Raw genomic sequence first — 17,633 nt, 5'->3', positions numbered from 1 at the left:
ATTCAGGTTGGTGATTTAGTTTGTGTGAAACTTGGAGGGATTAATAATAGGAAGTTGTTTAGATGGTCTGATCCTATTGAGGTGATTAAAGTTTTTACCAAAGCTGTAAGAGTTAAAGATGGTAAGGTTTGGAATTTCAGACGTGTGTCTATGTACAAAGATAGGTCTGTTGTTGGGAAACCTTAGTTATCTGTGAAGCATTCTAAGGATGTAGTTGATGAAGATTTCCAGAACTGTTTTGATAGTTTCAGTGTTCCTGAGCCCATCTCAGATGGTCATATTGGGAATGGTCTTGAGCATACTTCTTTTCCTATTATAGAACAGAATGGTAGAGGTGAACAAATGGGAGTTGTTGCAGGAACTTCTCAAATTGTTGACAAATTTGTGTGTGAACCTAAAAGAAGCTGTCGTGTTAGAAATGTTCCCATTAAAATGAAATATTTTGTTAGATTTTGAAGATCTATTGTTATGCTATGCTATCAGTTTTCTTTTTGTCTGTTTTGTTGTCTTGTTTGTTTTCTGAAGGGGGAGATTTGTTGTATTCAATGGGGCTCATTCTAAGCTTGATTAGAATGTGTTGTGATCACGTTGTATTCTTTCTTCTGTATTCTGTTTGGGTGTTCTATGGATGGGCGGTTGGGATATTGAGAGATGAGAAGATATTGGAGCAGATTGGTTGTGTAAGCTGTCCTTCATTGTACCCAAATAATAGCGGAATGGTGAGGTCTGCACACTGTGTGGGTGGCAGTAGACTAGCACTTTGGGGGTAAGGGCAACGTTATAGCAGAGGGGTGTTATTATATATTTTGGGGTCGGGTCCATTGTTACATAGTCCAGCAGCAGACCGACCGGCATACAGAGGTAAACGAGCAGACAGGCTTACATCAAGGGGAGCGTAATATGCGGGAAGGGTCCGCACATTGGGTCGCCCGCGGGACATCCGCTTTTTGCCCCGGGGGTGGTGGGTATTTTAATATGAGGGGGTCGGATATTGAATGGTTCAGCGATACCTATTACTGAGGTAACTTGCTGTCCGACCAGGTTTATATCAGGTTGAGCCACTCCGTATATTGCTCCGCCAGGTGTACACCCCCACCTCTGTGGGAAAATACAACATTATATCAAGAGCGTTAGGAAGTGGGGATGAACATGGTACTGCCCAGAGGCCCATCAGCTCCAAGGAGGTAGCTTAAGAGTGGGCCTGCGTTATTGCCTTATGTCAGTGATGATTGGAACAATCTTCTGAAAATATCTTGGCTAATTTGACTTTTGTTGTGGATTCGCCACCGAGACATGTCAAATAAAAGAGCCATCATGCAGCCATGGCTTCCCACACAGCTGAAATTATACTGTTTCCTTTCTGTGCGACGGCGTTCTCATTCCTCTGTTTATTTTGCAGATAATCCTTTGTTTATTCAGAGAAACCAAGGTATTTTCAGTTTTTCATTTCATTTAACGGTTACGTACGTACCAATCCCCTTAGGGAAGCCGCTGACTTTTTCTGTTCTGAAGGGTTGTTCCTGCATCACTCAAGTATCTCACTTAAGGCAGTGGATCTAGCTGGTGCGATATGTCTCTGCTGCAGCACTGTCGAGCGGTGCTCTCTGACCTATCGAAACTCAGACAGGATTATCGCTCGCATTCAGAAATTTCCATCAATGGCAAATTGCAGCGATCGGCTGTATGCAACTAAACTAGTGCGCGCACATGCTGCCCAAACTCTCCGAGCAAGTCGTGTCTCTGTTTTGACATCCTGCTCAGTTCTAAAACTTATACAAAATGCCATTTACAAACAAGCAGTGGCAAAGCTAATATGCCTGGTCCTATATGTTCGAATTTAACAAGCCTGCAATATTTTGTGCAAATTTACGCAATAGGCAATAAAAGTTTATAAAAAATAAAAAGTTAAAATACCGCATTGAAAGGTTACCTACCTGTCTTTGCAAAAAAAACAATAATAATAATACTAGTAAAAAAACTTAACCCATGTCTAAATAAAACTGAAATAAAAGTGAAGACAGAATGACCAGCCCTTGTGTTAAAATGAGTGACTTTTTAGGCGGATGTACACAAGTACACAAGCGAAAATGCTATCAATCTCAGTGAAGAGAGCCAAAGGAGGAAGGAGACTGAAACATTGCCCCCTGCTGCGTATAGTAGTGAACCGAAGCAAAAGGAACTTACAGCGAGATTCATGAAGCCGAAATCGGCTCGCAAAGGGCCAGATTCTGAGAATCTGGCCCTTTGCGAGCGCTATTTTTGCATTTGGGATTCATCATCCCAAATGCAAAAATCGCAATTCTAAAAATCGCTAAATTGCGAATAATTGCATTTAAGGAATCTCTATTTGAGATTCCTTAAATGCAATTCATGAACAATGTAAAAATTGCGAATTCGCAATCTGGGGCCGCTATTTACAGCGAAGTCTAACTACGTGGTAAATAGTTGGGCATGTGCGTGCGCAACACCAGTGTACATTACCATTTCAGGGGTGCTACAGGGTGTCCTTTGGACACCCTGGCACCTTTGAAATCGCTTCCTTATTTGTGAATCGCTATTTGCTAATCGCAAATAAGGAATGACTCCCCATTCACGCCCATAGGAATGAATGGGACAGCCATTCCTTATTTGCGATTAGCAATTAGCGAATCCCAAATAAGGAAGCTGTAGAAATCGCAAAAAATATTGTCTTTGAGTGTGATGCATTTTGTCTGGCAAGTTTAGGTGTGTTCTGTTAGTGTGTGTGGAGTGTGGAGGGCTTTTACTGCACTCTGTCATGTATAAATGACGTTATGTGTAGTATTTTGTTATGAGTGTAACTGGGTGCTGAGTGATGAGTGTTTCTGAACTATGTGTTTTCAGGGAGGCGTGTTTGTGTCTGTGTAATGTGCATGCCTGCTTCTGCTACATTATGTTTTGTTGCTGAGTTGTGTGCGCTGTCGATCTGTCTTTTATTTTGATGCAAGTGCTAAATAAAGGTTTATGTATTTGTGTGTGCTGTGCTGTCCTGAGTGTGGTGTATGTTTGTGTACTGTGATTTGTGTGTTTTGTGTCGGGGAGGTGTATACAAAAGTGTAATGTGAAGCATTTATCCCCAATGTATGTGTATATTGATGGAATTGTCCTGGTTGTATGAGGTGGGGTGAAGCAGATGAAGAGAGAATAAAGTGTGTAGGAGAGAAAGAGTTAATAAAAAAAGTCACCATGACTACTGTCTGGTCAGATAATTTCTCCAGCTATCAGTTGTTTTGGCAAGAATGCCAACGAAGGCCACACAGAGGAATTGTGGTGAACCAGGCAGGTAAACTGATGGCTCCCTGGCAGGGCCGGTGCTAGGCATGGGCAGTGTCGGCAGCTGCCCAAGACCCTGCACTTTGCCCACCAACTTGGGGGCCAGCAGCAGTGCAACACAGCCAGTCCACGGTGGCACAGGGACACTAGTCTTCCTCTGCTTTCTGCCATTTCAATTGAAAACCACCATAAAAAATGCAATAGGTCTCGCCTTTGATTAAGTTAAAGCCATTTGCTTTGCTATACAATACCATTAGCAAAGCAAATGGCTTTAACTTAATCAAAGACGAGACCTATTGCATTTTCAATGCTTGTTATTTTTACAGGTGCCAGACCATAAGTGCAGTGAAATGGCTGAACACGGGCTGGTGTTTGGAAGATTTTGTGCTTCTCAGATTATCAAACGTCACCAATCAGAGGACTGTCAAGACAGTAGGTAGTAACAAGCTGGCATGTATGTTTCTGAGCAGAGCTGTGATAAGAAGCGTGCTGCCTTAAAAAGTGGCTGTCAAGATTAAGGGTGATGAAATTCAAAAAGGTGTTTTTCATTGGACAGAGTCAAATTTATGGGAGGGTGTTGGTATCTCTCTCAGTAAAAGATTAGGACCATCATTACCAGTTGCTAGGCATTTTGTTGGGACCATTAACAACAGTTACTAGCCCCATCAGAATTCGGAGCTCCCCAGGAACACTGCAGATCCAATTTATTTCATGCCCAGATTTTGACTGCTGAAAGCAGACATAATTCCCCGGACAATCTCCGGGAAGAAAGGAGAATTGTCAAACCATGGGGTCTACCTATCTCAGATTTCATACCAGTGCTTTCCATCAGCAACTCTGCAACATATCAAACGCCTTGTTTTTGTGAACTTCACCATACCAAGTTGAGCTGGAGTCATAAGTTCGTGGGCAGGCGCAGCTCCTCCTCTAATGCGTAAAAGTGTCGCCCCACTGCTCACAGCACAGAAGAAAATTAAAATAAAATGATAACCTTGTTATTTATATTTTATTTTTCTTTGCTACAGGACTGGGCTATGGCGGGGCTGGCGTCCCAGGGGAAGGAGTGGTTTGCACACTCCAAGTGTGCATGACTGCTTGGCCGGCCATCTCAGTAATGCACAGCCTGGTGAGGAACATGCACCGGCTCCCTGTCCCCATCTGGTTCGGTGCTCTGACCAATCACAATGCTGCACTGCAGCGTTTTGATTGGCTATGGGGAGCCTGGGTGATTCCTGGTTCAGACTGAAGAAGAGCGGCAATGCAAAGGAGAGACAGTGTCAGTTTTAACAGTGTTTTTTAAAATGTGTTGTTTATGTGTTTTTTAAACCCCCACCCTGCCAACCCCTGTGCCCTGCCAGCTGCCACTGATGGCAAGGAGAGACAGCAGCCATTTTAAAGTTAAGTGCTTTTTATTTATTTGTTGTTTGTTTTTTTCAAACGGCCCGCCCCGCTGGGTCAAATGGCAATGTGATATTCAGCATTGTCTTCACAACGTTTTATTCTTCAAATGTTATTATTATTGATAATATACTAAAGGGCAGGTCTATCATTATTTCATACAGTGAGGAAAGCCACCTGGCTGTGCTGAGTGACAGGGCAGGAATGTGCCTTATTTAACATGAGTTGTCCTTTCCATGCGCTGGCGCCCAATGTGCTGCCTAGCGCCAACGCAGGCACCCTTACGCCATGGTGAGAGGGTGCCGGCGTTGCACATAGGATTGTTTTCTGCAGAAAGAGATACCTTCCTACACAAAACTAATTTTCTGAGGCATTTTCCCTTTCTTTGTGTGCTGCATTCTTCAACATAAATAGAAAGGGGTAAAAACGAGGATAAATAAAGATATTTTCCTTGTTACGCCTACCACTAATGGTAAATCAGGGAATGCACTGAAGTCCATGGGTGGATGCGTGGGAACACCCATGCTCCACCCATGGAACACCTTTGAGGGGCAGAGTAATGCAGCACAGCGATTTGCACTGCACTACTTTAGAGTCATCAAGACACGCAGGGCCCAAAGGCGACACACTCAATGATAAAAGTGCCCCGAATTTTGTATTCCATAAAAGAGCAATGAAGGGGACTGATGACTTTTTCCCCCTTGCTGAACTTTTACTTACATAACCCTCCCATGTCTGTGCCTGACCTCAAGAGGACGTCTGGAATTCTTTCGGACCATGGGTCTCCAACCCCCGCATTATTGGGACAATCACTGAGTACACTTGATATCAATTCTGACAGCGTAGTCCGAGCAATATGTCCAACGCCCGGTGGAGCTGCTCTGTTCAGCTAATGAGGAGATCGGCCTGGTTTATCCCATGACCGTCACCTGTCCAGCCGAACCTTGGGCACAGTTTCACCCCCATTCCCTGTCACGCAAACCCCCCCTCTTCGTATTTCTGCCGTTCTGCTTCTCCCTTGTCTCCTTTCTATCCATCTTTCTTACCGATGCCCATTGGAGCTTCCTTGAGAGCTATAGGGGAAACTGACTATTGATGACCTCCTCGGCCGTCACCCACCCATTCGGTATTTGGTCTGACTTTCCCTTTGTCTCTTATTCTATCTCCCCCTCGTCCCCTACCTTCTCACTCCTCTCTCCCCCTTCCCTCTCTACTTGTCTCTCCTTCTCGCCCTTTAATGTGTTACTTACATTTGATGTAACGAGTAATTGTTATCATTGTTGTGACATTGTTGAGCTTATGTAAAGCGCTCTGATGCCTACGGGTCTAGCCAGCGCTATATCAGACTGTTTAAATAAATAAATAAAATAAGAAGAGGATAAATTAATATATTTCTCTATTCTCCAAATGGATCGTCTACAACTTTCAACCCCTTCCACACCAAACTTCAGTACTTAATTTGTGCTTGAGGTTGCATTCAGAGGGCTTTACTTATGGGGACTGGGCCTTATTTTTCTTCATTAAACTTTGACTAGAGTAACAGAGAGAGAAAGGTAGAAAGATGGAAAAAATTTAAAAAGGGAGGAAGAGAAAGGCAGGCAAACTTTGACAAATGGTGAAAACAGAGATGAAAAAGAACCTGCAAGAGTGAGTCAAAGAGACAGGGAGTATAAAGTGCTGAGGAAAGGCACGAGGTGGAGTTAAATCTAGACACCCATAGTATTTAACAAAGGCGGCATTCAGCAGCACAGGGGGACAGGCGGCCAAGAAAACATTGGGTACATTCATCTATTCACCCATTCATTTGTTAAACATCATTTACCACAAATCCTTTTCCCCGCAGGGAATTACAACGCGGTTGTTACAACGACTGTGTTGTAACAACGCATACCATTAATCGGAACAACGACTTGTGGAGGGGGCAGAAGGTGTTGGATTTAAAATCCAACACCTTCCCTACTGTTGCATGCACTCGAGTTGGAATAGTAAATTAGACTATTCCAACATCCAGCCCCACCCTGGAGCAAGTCGTTGTTACGATTTGCAGAGTAATGGTATGCGTTGGGTCGTTGTAACAACAGCGTTGTAATTGCATGCGGGAAAAAGCATGCAGAATAATGTGGCCTATTCATTCATGCATTCATCTATTTATTGCATGTGACTGACCGACCAACTTGACAACAGACAGCTTTTTCAGAGCACAAATGGGGTCATGCTTTTCCAGGCCGTCTATGTATGGCTCATGCATGTTTTCTGTGCACGTGCTAGTGTGGTAAGCGTATGTAATCCTTGCAGATTTATTTGAAGAGAGTGCAGTCGATGTACAGCCGCTCCAGTCCTTGTTCTGATAGAGCACTTTCACTTTTAGGCAATAGGAACCGCTCTAATAAATAAAGTAAAGCAATCCGCTCCTCATGAGCGCCCATAATGAAAATCATTTTCCAGCACAAACACAATTTTGACATTATCAGAGACACGTTGACTATTCGAAGCTGGGTGGAAAATCAATGGTTATTGCCGCGAACTGTTTCATCAATGTCAGTCACGGCTTCACTCAGCCAGAGCCCCGGACTCCGGCAGACACTTTATAGATTTATAATGAAACATAAAGCAGGGGGGGAGGGGCGCCTCGCGGATGCGACGGGGGCTCTCTGTTTCACATTAAAAGCACTGCTCCCCGACAATCCATCAGCGCAGACTCCTAAGTGACACTTTTATACCTGCTCCCAGCGAGCCGCAAGAAGGAGATTTGTTTTAGAAATGCTTAATTTCACTGGCTGCGAAGAAGACCGGTATTAAGCATTTTAAAATATTACAAACAGTGGAAGAAAGAAAAACCAGGTTTCTTCAATGGTGTACTATACACTTGCATAAGTCCTGAATATGTGTCAGAGGCACTGATGTGTGTCTGATTGCAAGCTTAAAGTTGACTCAACCTATATTTGTTTTGTTTAAATGGTGAATATGGAAGTGAAGAAATTAACAAACTAGAGCGGAATCTCACAGTTGCAGGAGTGCATGGAAATTCCTTATCTATCCAGTAAATGTGTTAGCAAAAACATTTAGATTTAACACGAAACGGACCATCATGCTTCACACCGGAAATGTCAGCTGCCGGAAGTACTGGAAACACCTGGGTGTGGGGAAGAATGCTATATTACCAGAGAAATCTGATCCGGAATTGTGTCACCGTCGTAACTCGTCATTGATCAGGGGCTTCTTAGGTTTCAACCCGGAGTCAAATAAAATCCCAGAGTAACCCTCCCAGTGTCCCTGTCACCAGGGTTACAGAATCAACTCTTCCGCCTCCAGCAATGGGGCACTATTAATGATACCGTTTCATCGTTTATTATTTGTTGTTTTAGATGTCAGGCTTACAACAATTAACACTTCAATTAAACACAAGTGGGAAATACAAGGGCTTACTCCTTTAAAAAGACATGTGCAATATAATCAACAGGACGGCATATGGACATGATGCATTGAACACTCTTAAATTCCCGTAAAAACAATCAACTAATTCCACAGTGTAGAACAAAAATATGTTAAAGTGCATGTGCCTAGAGGAACACTAGGAGTGTAGACAATTCGGGCAGAAATTTATAACTCAATGCATAATGAGATGTATATAAAACCCCATATAAAATGGAGCAGGAGCTCCAGATGGATTATCTGATTGGAGTGATACCTAATGTGGTGAGCAGCTCTCTCAGACAACGCCACGCAGGCCATAAAAATGACGCTACGGGGTTAATGACATAGATATCATCTGGCCTAGCACAAAGCATCAGTCCCAATTTAACACACTTAACCCGTATAAATTAAAAAGGGGAAGGAGCCACAGCCGCTGCGCTGTGTTTTTTTTAGCAAACAGAATAACATGAGTTAGTTTGTCTGTCCCTCCAAAGCTACAGTCATTGTGGTCATACCCAACAGCAAGCCCATGGACATGTATTAAATAGTTGCTGGTTGGCAGACTAGCCCGTCTGTATTTTACATACAACGTTTGTTTAAGCCCAGGGCATATCGAATCCAGATTATCAGTACAGAGAGGACCATATACGTGGTGAAATAAATCACATGAGCTCGATCCTGGCATCAAATTGAGACACTTCCGCGTCTGCATGCATTTATAGAATCAGGCTTTGATCAGATATGCACTCTCCTGTCTTACTCTAAAGGGATCTGCCCACAAGGACTCGATTTGCAGTTCTTTTAGAACATTCTATAGGCGTCACGACCATGTGCTCCCGCCACAACCACCACTGGAGAAAGCTTCTTCCAGGGTTCTCAATTATATCGCTGGCCATGGGGTTCTTACCTGCCTGACCAAATAAATCTCTGGACTAAGTGCTGCTGTTTCCAATATTGAAGTAAAACTGAGCTCCGTAGAGTGCCAGTACGGGAGTGCCCGGCCCAAACCTCAGAAGTTATTCCCGGCCACTTGTAGTGGATGTACATTCACATAACCCCAGAGCTCTGTCCCATAAAGTACTGCCACCACTGCCTTTTGTTTATATAAGTGCAGGATAAGACTGATATGCCTGGCACCTGCCTTATGCCTAGTCTTCAGAACCTCCGCATCCATTTGCAACAATTGCTTTTCTTGTGGATTGGTGCAATGATGGCTGAGCGCCAGGAGGATGGTACAGTGTTGCCAGCAAGTGCAGAGTTTAACACTTTAGTAAGTACACTGGCCCACAAATGGGGCTCCTCGTGGTAACAATTCGTAGGCATGAGGTCAAGGTCTGTTGCTTTACGCTCCTTCAGAGCTCAATGCTCTTTCCACCTCTGGGACCTGAATGTCAAAATGCCATGGAACACTGCAGAGATCCTAGTACAACGACGGGAAGTCAGGCGGGCATGTGGGGAGGGCGCTGTATTAGATACTAAAATGACAAACCAATGCGGATGGGCAACATAAGTTTCCAGAATGTTCATTGCCTCCTTCTCTACCCATGTTACAAGTTCCCAGAATTGTCTGGTGTTATTGTCGCACAAGGCCTCCCTCAGTTCCATCCATAATACTATTTAAAGCAGAGATGTCTTAGATTTAAAAAGAGTTTGTTCTTGCCGTTGCATTTTTGGATTAACGCTTCACTCTTGGGGGGTGCAGTGTCGCTACGTTAGGTCATGCAAGACAACTCTCTTCATTCTAAAACATTCTTCATCATACCAACTAACCTCTATGATCCGTCTCCCTCCGGAAGGACCAAGGGTTTTGGGCCCAATATGCTTGGACCTCAAAACCTTCATCTCATTTACCATTTCCTCATAGGCTGCTAAAATGTTTCCCCTAATAGGTCAAGGTGTTCAGAATTATGGCTATATACTTGGTCATTATACATTTGCGAAGTGGGATTTTGAGTAAGTACTTCTCACTAATCCATCTTATTTTCCTACTACTGATTGATGAATCGACCTCATGCCCGTAACTTCCCTTTTTTTTTTTATGCTAGCACACCACTTGGGACACAACTTCAAGCAGAGTAACACAGGATCGTGGTCACTCTGCACTCTTCTGATGACAGTCGTATCACGCACACATTTCCAACCTTCCGTATTGACTATAATGTAGTCAATTAATGATGACCTTCTCCCATTGTCAAAAGTCACCACATGCAGTGCTATCTGAGACAGTATGACCATTAATAAAATGCAGCCAAGAATTTATCCGAAAATCCGGAAATCCACCGCCTTTCTTTGCAGATTTAAAACAGCTCATAATTGACTCGGGGATACCTAGCCAATGGTCTTCCATTAGGACTTCACTATTGTTAATAGCATTAGATAGTTGTGTATTAAAATCTCCACATATCAACAGCAAATGCCTCCCACTTATTCCCTCCTCTAGCAAATTACAATTGGGCACATCCTCCCTAACACTTCCAATATAGGAAACACAATTTCCCAAAATCGCCTGGGGCCTCTGGGGACCACCCAGGTGGAATGCATATGCTCAAAATATTGACCACACCACCTTCAGGGCCCATAAACCAGAAGCTCACATGTTGTACATTTCATCATCACCATTTGCGATTTTTAAGGAATCGCTATATTGAAATCGCAAAATGGTATGTATGTAGAAAATCGCTATTTTTTAGCGATTTCCAAATATTCCTTATTAGCGAATTCGCAATTTGCGAATTCGCAAATAAGGAATAATTTCCCATTCATTTCTATGGGCCAAGGAGGCCCATAGAAATGACCGTGAAATAATTCTGAATTTGCGAATTCGCAATTTGCTAATCGCTATTTGAGAATTATTTCAAGGATGCAGGGGTGTCTCAAGGACACCCTGCTGCACCCCTGAAAATTACATGTGTGTGCATATGGCGCACATACATGTCCAATTGGCATGTATGTGCGTCATGTGCCACCCTCACTAATGCACAATTGTGCATATTTACAAGAAATCGCAAATTACCACCAACTACAAGTTGGTGGTAATTTGTGATTTCTAAACCTGAATTCGCAATTTTGAAAAGCTTCATACATAGCAATTAAGGAATCGCAAAATTGCGATTCCTTAAATGCTTAAGCAAAATAAGGAATCGCAATTTTTTGCAATTCCTTATTTTGCAAATTTTTCATACATTTCAAAATCTGAAAAAAGGCTGTTTGCGATTCGCTAAGTAACGAATCGCAAAAGGCTTGATACATATTGCCCAAAGTGAGGGCCAAAACCATGCCAATGTAATGATGGAAACAAAAAAGACCACTCTACTTTATCAAAAGCTTTCTCTGCGTCAATTGAAATAGTAGCCAAGGTAGTGGATAGGGAGGAAGCTTTATTTAGAACATAGAGAAAAAGACGGGAGTTATCAAAGGTTAGTTTACCCTCAACAAAACCGCATACTTCTCTACCAATAAGATGGGGCATGAGGGGGTCTAAATGTTATGAAAGAAGCTTAGCAAACAATTTATAATCAACGGTAATAAGAGAAATTGGGCGGTAATTTTTGCAAAAGTGTGGATCGCAACCATCTTTAGGAATGAGGCAAATAGCGGCTTCCTGAAAGGTACCTTCTGTCTTACCAGCTGAATATATAGAATAGAAAAGCGTTAAAAGTTTGGGGAGTAGTAAATCAGAAAAATCTAAATAAAATTCAACAGAAAATCCATCTGGGCTAGGTGTTTTCCCTTTAGTAAGAGTGTTTAAAGCATTGGAAAGTTCCTTAATGGAAAGATTGTTTTCAAGCTCAAGAAGATTAAGATGGGAAGTAGAAGGAGTAGGAAGTTTATCAAAGTAGGTCTGAATGAGAGTAGAGGAGGGGGAGATTCTGGTGTATATAAATTTTGCTAAAAAAGTTTGAATTCATTAAGTATTTCCTGATCTTTGTGCAAAAGAGAGTTACAGGAGGAGTAAGTAGACTCTATAATCGTGCGTTCTTTATGAGATTTGAGATAGTTTGCTAAGAGTTTCCCTGCCTTGTTACGACCGCCATAGTAACAAGCGCTGCTTCGGAGGAGCATTGATGATGCGTTATCAGTAGAGGATTTGTTGAACTCTAGTTTGGCTTGTATCTGTTCTGGTGAAATAGAGTTCTCTGAAGATGTATAAAATTGATGTTCCAAAAGCTTAGTGTGTGCTAAAGTTGATTTCTGCTTTTGAAGAAAACGTTTCTTCTTCTTAGAAACAAAATCTATGCTGTATCCCCTTGCCGTAGCTTTAAAAGTGTCCCAAATTATATGGGGGAGGAACTAGGATCACAATTGAGCTCAAAGAATACTTTAGCAAAGGAACGAAAAGAAGAGGAGAAAAAAGGATCGGCAAGTAGCGAGTTATTGAAACGCCATTGAGAGGACTTAGGGCGGGGAGGAACGAAATCAAGGTCTGTGACGATTGGGGCATGATCAGAAAGGTTCGATGGAGGAAGACAGTACATTTTGACACATAGATGGGAGAAAAAAATGTAGTCTAGGCGAGAGAAAGATACATGGGGAGGAGAGAAAAAAGAGTAATTAAGAGTGTCAAGGTGAGAAAGCCTCCAAGAATCCATAAGATGTGTCTGAGAAATAGTGCCCATAAATTGTTTATGAGTTTTATGTGGAGTGAAGAGAACTGTGGACTTGCGGTCAAGAAATGGATCTACAATTTGGTTACAATCACCACCTATAATGAAAAAATCACCCCTTAATTGAGCACATTTTTGCGTGATCAAAGGCCAAAAAGAACAATCAGGCTGTGTAGAACCATAAATATTGATAACAGTTAAAAGAACAGAATTATTTAACAATTTTCCTAAAACCCATATACCCTCTGTGTCCTTTTCTTGCGAAAAAATATTACATTTCAATTTTTTATGATATAGAATGACAACATCATTTTTTTTATTGGTAGATGGAGATAATAAAACCGTACCCACCCAGTTTTTTTAAATTGAAGTGATTCATTTTCTGTAAGATGAGTTTCTTGTAGGAGAACTAAGTCGGGGTTGTATGAAGCAAGGTGGAGAGGATTTTATATCTTTTAATAGGATTGATAAAACCTTTACATTCCAGGAGATAACTCTGAATGTGAAAACATAAAAAATTGAGAGGACTTATAGAAAACCAAGTATGCCATAACATGTAAGGAAAGAGGAAAAGCCAATGCAGAGATGAGGAAGAGAGTTAAAAAATAGAGATGGAAATGTTGAAAAGGAAGGAGAAATTTTAGGCGAGATAGTACATGTCCAAAAGATGACTGGGGAAATATACCTAAGGAGTATGCAGACAACATAGGATTAGGAGGGTGGTGATGAAAGAATAAAAGAGAGAAAAGGAAAAGTGTAAGAGAGAAGGAAGGAGAGAAGAGAAATAAAAGAATAGACAGTACATATCTGGAAAGGACGACTGCAATTAACATACCTGAAGGGGACAAAAAGAAGGACAGCGGGGCAGTGGCGATGAACGACAAGACAAACCAACCAACAGGGACTCTGGAATGCATCAGGACGGGAAGGAAATAGGAGAAGGGATGCCATATAAGTTGAGAGGATACAACAAATCTATATGAGAAGTCAAAAGAAACAGTTAACATGAAAATAGTGTCACAAAAAAAGAATAATTAAAAAACATGAAACAAAAACTGTGATAAAACTGAGAAAGATACTATTGCTTTGAAATGAGCAATGACAAAATGAGCAACCCAGAAATAGAAAAAGAACAATGCTAACAATCTATAGAAAACATCAAAAATAAATCACTGTATACCAGAGAAAGAGAAAACATGTAAAATATTACCATGAACCTGCTTAGGAAAAAAGAAAGGTTAAATGATCAACCATTAGAAGAGTTAGCAGTGTCCATGCCGCTGGGAGTGTGAATTAGGATAAAGTTCTTGAGTTCCGCAGTGTCTTGGAAGGTCCATGTTTTATTTTGATACGTTACTTTGAAAATACATGGATGGAATAAACCATATCTGGCACGGAGATCGAAGGGGAGAATGAAGATTGAGGAACTCCTTTCTTCTGGATGCAGTAGCATTGGAGACATCTTTAGACAGGAACACCCTCTAGCCCAACCACGAAATTTGACATTTAGATCTAGCTGCAGAGAGGACCGAGAGAAGATCTGTGAACTTTAAATCAAGAATGATGACACCTCAAGGTTTAGCTGGACTAGTTGAAGAGGAAAGTCGAGGACCCAGCCTGTGAGCTCTTTGGATGTTGAGAGAAGTAGTCGATGGCACCTCTAGGAGTTTCGAGAGGAGAGAGGAAAAGAACGCCACAGGATCGTCACCCTCCAAAGATTCTTGCAAGCCATATATACGTAAGTTATTCCTCCTGTTTCTGTTTTCTAAATCCTCAGCATGTTCCTGGAGGCCGAGAACTGTTTTTTCTAAAGAGGAGATCTGTTGGGAATTAACCTGTATTTCTGAGGTTTGTTGCTCCAATGAAGTCATTCTGTTATCCATTGTAGACCATTATTCTTTGAGAAAGTGCATTTTGTTATTAGTTTCCTCCACAAACTACCGCAAAGCACGTATTTCATCTAAATGTAACTCCATAGATATGGTAGATGGTGCCTTGTCAGGAGATGGAGGGTCAATTTTCAGACGTTTAGTTGAGGAGATAGGCGGAGAGGATTTGTTTGGAGTAGATTGCGTTGGCGAGGCACTATTAGAGGGTATTCCAGCAATTTGATCTGAAATGGGAGAAGAATTCTATGTTGACATTGATGAAGATGAAGATGCTACCAAGAAGTACTTTTTGATGGCACAAAAACAAATTTCGGTTTGTGCAATCTTCCCATAAGTGGTTTACATACAATGATTAAAATAAATGATGCCTAAATGTAAAGTTAGTAACAGAATGAGATATTGGCCAAATTAGTTCTGAATATAAACAGAAAAGATCTGAAGATAAAAAAGGTGGAAACATTCTTGATATATCAAAAAGACAGTACTGGGTAATTAGATGTAAGGCACATGACCGAAGGGGTTAATACAAGTGACCATTTGCAAGAAACAATGAATGTTCCTTGTGACATAAGATTCCATGTTCATATGAAAAAGCAAGAGTTGAACTAGTCATAACAGCGACGAGTCTTCACAGCATCATATTGAGCACCAGATGAAAGTCAAATGACACGTAGCATAGAACCATTAATATCCTTGTTTGATAGAGGAGGTGCACTTCATGAATTGAGCAAACTTAGGAACAAGTTATGTTATGTTATGTTAAATTAAATGTATTAAGCGCACGTACGCCCATAGGCTTCATGGCGCTGTTGGAAGATTTGCAGAGACATAACATATAACAGAGAGAGGCAGAAGTTAACTATGGGTAGGCTTGCCTAAAGAGCCAAGTTTTGAAAGCCTGTCTGAAAGCCAGCAGGTCTTCGTGAAGTCTCAGTGTCAGTGGCAGAGAGTTCCACAGGGAGGAGGCCAAGAAGTGAAAAGAACCGCCTCCCTGGCGTTGTTTCCTAATACGAGGCACCACTAACAAGTTATTTTGACCTGAGCGAAGAGCACGAGAGGGGGTGTAACTAACAAGCAGATGCAGTATATCTGTTAAGCGCATGGAGCAGTTGGTTATTAGCGCGACAGAGCAATTTCCTTTGCGACAGGGCATACACCTAAAATGATGGACGTTATGAAGAAGAGGCTGAAACAATGAAGTTAAATGAAGCTTAATGTGTGTGAGTACAAAAAGTGCCTTACTGGGTGTAACACGCATTCCTGGTGATAAATACCACAGGCATGGGTCTTTGAAGTAGAAAACATCCCAATTCAAGTAGAAGAGGCAAAGCACAGTTCGTAGAAAAAAAGATGAGACTCTCAGTGGTAAACAGCCATAAACAGGGTGTAAAAGTTAATGGGAGAAAGCTAAAAACATGAGGCTGTCAGGAAAGGCAGTCTAAAGACCGCAGTAAGCGTGATTAGGGGGCATTTGCGATAATGCGCTTAATTGCAGAGTTTGCTTGTTCATCTCGGTAGGCCCGCGCCTAAAATGGCAGGCACCGTGAAGTGATGAGAGCGGCAGCGGGAGCAAGATGAAGCGCGTCATGCTGAAATTCAAGAACGCCTCATCAAAGGCAGAGCATGCTCCAATAATCTATGCGGCCAGTTTCCAGTGTAAAGTGTGTCATGAAACGCATCAGCAAGCTCCAAATTGGTCCCGATGTGAGGAGCGAAAGCCCAGGCAGCCATCTTGATTGCGCCATAGCCACGCCCCCAAGAAATATCCCCACTTTCTAAATTGTGCAATTGCAGATTTTTGTAGTCAGCCCATTTCTCATTTTTCTTTGAATTCTAATATATACTATCCCGAACTTACTGTAGATAAATCAAAATTGCAAGTGCCACAATTCCAAGGGGAATTCAAGACTAATGTGGTGTCCATCCCCATTCCTTCAATTCGCATAAACTTATTTGAATCATACACTGCTTCCTAATGGAAAGAGTCATCCAGAGATCTCACAATGCACTTCTACCCTTCAAATATGATTTTGTATAACATACTGCATCAGGACAAATATATCGGCACTACCACATCCAAAGAGCTCTCAAATAGCACCTCTGTTCTGACTTGTCTTCTGTCTTGCACTGCATGTTGGAAAATCAATACCAGTACAAAAGGCTGCATCATAAAAGCGTTTTATCCTGCAAGGCAGCGCTTGGTGTAGACATCTTTCAACACCATATTATCAAAGCAGATTATGGCGGTTCTGATGCAATAAAAAAATATTCAAGGACATAAAGGCAGGCAGACTGCACTTGGCATATAACTACACTGAACACATGATATTCCAACAGCACACTACAAGAACAATTTAACACTACAACTATGCAAAAGCAATACAGCAAATGTATAACACAATAATACAATGTAGTAATAAGATGTAACAAAACAACAACATGAAACGATAAGATAATAACACACTATGTTAATGCACCACAAGACACAGACAAATGCACAGGACAACAATACAAGGCAATACAAAGTAACACATTTGCAATTTTATTATGTTGGCTGTGCTGTGTGTTTGAGTTCTGGTGCACTATGGTGCTATTGTGTTTGTGTTATGGTTAGGTATTGTTATGTGTGTTTTGATGTGTTACTTTTGTAGCATATTGTTGTGCTTTTGTAAAAGTGAGTTACTGTAGTATCATATTGTATTTGTTGTGTTGCTGTCTTCTGGTGTGTCGTTATTCTTTTGTTTAAGTGTATTACTGTGTTACATTCAGGTGTACCTTTTAGCTGTATTTGTTTTTGGTTTTGTTGCCGTGGCGTACCATTGCTTTGTGTTACAGTGTTTCATTTTCTTGTGGTGGTGATGTCTTTTGTTGTTTGTTCAATTGTGTTTTTGTGTTTAAATATTGCCTTCTATTATGCCTTATGCTACTGTGTACTGCACAGGGTTTTGAGTAGCATTCTATTTAGTTTTTTTGTTGTGCTTTATTACAAACCTTTTGGTTTGAGTTATATTACTATGCTTGTATTACGTTGAAGACG

The sequence above is a fragment of the Lissotriton vulgaris genome, chromosome 3_1 (genome assembly GCF_964263255.1).
Source record: "Lissotriton vulgaris chromosome 3_1, aLisVul1.2, whole genome shotgun sequence".
In the NCBI taxonomy this organism is placed as follows: Eukaryota; Metazoa; Chordata; class Amphibia; order Caudata; family Salamandridae; genus Lissotriton; species Lissotriton vulgaris.
This window is presented reverse-complemented; position numbering follows the sequence as displayed.